Source organism: Achroia grisella, unplaced genomic scaffold (genome assembly GCF_030625045.1).
Source record: "Achroia grisella isolate CSIRO2021 unplaced genomic scaffold, CSIRO_AGI_Agris_v1 utg1573, whole genome shotgun sequence".
Classification (NCBI taxonomy): Eukaryota; Metazoa; Arthropoda; class Insecta; order Lepidoptera; family Pyralidae; genus Achroia; species Achroia grisella.
In genome coordinates, this window is record NW_026712655.1 from 2,697,579 (window position 1) to 2,700,779 (window position 3,201).

Genomic DNA, 3,201 nt, shown 5'->3' on the forward strand with positions numbered 1-3,201 from the left:
CTAGTTAGTAGTGTTTCTTTATAATATTAACATATACAATATATATATATATTCTACAACTCCCTGGTTTCCTTTATCGCCCACATATTTTGGTCCTTCTCGTTTTGAATTCAGCGACATATTTTTTTCTAAATTTTAATTATCTAAATTACAACATGATCACAAGATCGAAGGCGGCGATGAGGGAATGCCAGGCTGAGGGCCTGGGAGGGTTTCGTAGAAGCATTGTGGAACCTAGTGCTATGAGTTGTGAAAGTGTTGTGCCAAGACATTCAGCGGAGTCGGTGCGGGAAGCGCTCTCAGTGCCATTACCGCCCGATCAAGAATTTGACCCGCCTGAATCGTTTGCTCATCGCGAAGAGTTTGGGATTCTGAATGATGCAGCACTTGTATCGTCGTCGAGGGGTAGGCTAGCAGGAGGACCTCCAGCGTCCAAGCTGCGGCAGTTACCTGGCTCGGAGTACGGTCAAGGATGCTATTCAGGGATGCCGGTGAGTGAGTGTCGCGATGGCAATGTCCATCGCAACTTACAACAGGTCCAAACAGTACAGGTGAGTGAACTGTCCCGCTTGGCAGATGCCATTTTTACTCTAGCTAATAAAAATAGTAGGCCTTCACCCGTAGACCTTACCACATTCAGTGGTAACGTGAATGAGTGGCTACTATACAAAAAAATATATGACGATACGAAATCGTCCTATACGCCTGCCGAAAATATGGCCAGGCTGCGTAACTCATTACGCGGTGTAGCTCGAGAAGCAGTGTCAGTACTTTTACTTACCTCTTCATGTCCTGAGGATGTACTACAAGTCCTCGAGCTTCGTTTTGCTCGACCTGAGCAGATTGTTCTATCAGAGATAGCAGCAATTAAAGCTATCCCTAAACTTGGTAGAAACCCTAGTGATATTTTTATTCTATCTACAAAAGTAAAAAGCTGTGTAGAAGTAATGAATTTATTATGTCAACGAGAATACATTTATTCACCGGAATTATTACATAATGTCATTTCCAAATTAACACCTTTATTATACAGTAAGTGGTGTGATTTTGCCACAATTCACTACACACCCGGTCAACCACAACTCGAGTTGCTTGCTGAATTTTTATTGCAGGAGGCTAGTAAACAAGCACGCTTTGGACTGCCGTGTGAGGCAGTTAACATCACGTCTCATGCGGAGAGGACGAGGGCGACATCCATGTCTGCGGCCCCGCGCACGGATTGTGTGCAGGCTTCGTACCGGAATGCACCCTCAAGGCAAACATGGGCAAATACTACCACTGCGTCTGTGCCCCTTCAAATAAATAATAATTTGTCCAAACTCATTTCTTGTGCATTTTGTTCTGGCCCACATAGCATTAAGACTTGTTTTAAATTCATAGCACTCTCAGTTGATGACCGTCTCAGTTGTGTAAAGAAGGAAAAACTCTGTCCGAGATGTCTGAAAAAAGGTAAGCACAGCTGGAAATTTTGTAGAGCTAAACAGTGCGATATTTGTAATCAAAATCATCATAAATTTTTACATGTTGAAAATAAATCGGAAAATTCGTTTTCACATAATACAAATATTGATGCTGTCATTTGTCAGAATGATAATTTGAATTTTTCTTCTGATAAAATAGTTCCGAGTACTAGTAGTAATAATATAATTTCTTTTTCAAATAAACAAAAGCAAAGAGATCGGATACTTTTGAAAATTTTACCTGTTATTTTGTATGGTCCGATTTCCAATATTGAAACTTTTGCACTTTTAGATGATGGGTCTTCGGTCTCAATGATCGATGCTGACTTAGCGAAGCAGTTAGGTCTCAGTGGTACGGAAGAGAGTATGAACATTACGACGGTAGTTGGTACACGTAACGTCACCACCAGCTTAGTAGATTTTAATATTAAGGGTAAACACTGCTCGGAGATACATACGATTAAGAAAGCCCGTACTGTACCTAATTTAAAGTTAGCATCACAATCGGTTGACACTAGTGAGTTAGTTTTAGAACATTTGCATGATCTTGTCGACGTTCTCTCGTATTCTAATGCTAAGCCAAAAGTTCTCATAGGATTGAGCGACTGGCATTTACTGATTGCTAGAGAGAATCGTATAGGTACTCGTTCCCAGCCGGTAGCCACTCACACGCCTCTGGGGTGGGTACTATACGGATTATCATCCAAGATTACTACGCCTGTTCAATTCATTAATCATTGTGTATTTTCTGAGGTAGACAACGACCTTGATATTTTAATTAGGGATTACTATAAGTTAGATTCTATCGGTTTAAAATCACGCGAGCCTTATACCACTTCGGAGTCGAGAGCCATTCGTATTTTGGAAAATACAATAACACGTCTTCCAAATGGTCGATTTGAGGTTGGTTTACCTTGGCGTGAGGATTCAGTAGTTATGCCCAATAGTTATCATCACGCCCTGTCTAGGTTGAATGGTTTAAACAAAGGATTCAAACGGGATCCTAATTATCAATTATTGTACAAACAAAATATTGAGGCTTACGTTGAAAAAGGATATGCTGAGGAATGTGTGGTTGATGACGGTATTCTCTCAAATTCTAGGCTTTGGTATTTGCCACATTTCGGTGTGACAAATCCCAATAAACCGGGCAAGTTGAGAATTGTTCACGACGCATCTGCTAAGAGCAGCGGTGTTAGTTTAAACTCGTTACTATTGCCAGGTCCAGACTTACTTCAGTCATTGGTAGGTATCCTCATAAGATTTAGAGAGGGACAAGTAGCTTTGACAGGAGATATTAGAGAAATGTTTCCTCAAATTAAAATTCGTGAAGCCGATCGCAACTGTCAACGCTACTTGTGGCGACCAGATGGACCGGACGGGCAGGTTCGTGAGTTTAGGATGTCGTCTCTTATTTTTGGTGCAGCTTCGTCTCCTTTCACCGCCATTTATGTTAAAAATAAAAATGCTAGAGATTACGAGAAGCTGTTTCCTGAAGCAGCGAGAGCTATCATTGAAGATCATTACATGGACGATTTTCTGGGTAGTGTAGACGATGTTGATACTGCCGCTTGTCTTGCTAGGGATATTGTAGATGTTCACAGTAAGTGTGGTTTTGAATGGCCAGTAGAGCCCGCTGCTGACCCCGTCGCTGGCCAGGATCTGAAGTGTCATCAGACAGTTTTGGCAGACTCTCGGCCCTATTTTAATATTATTCCAAATTCTAAAAACTTTAGCAACT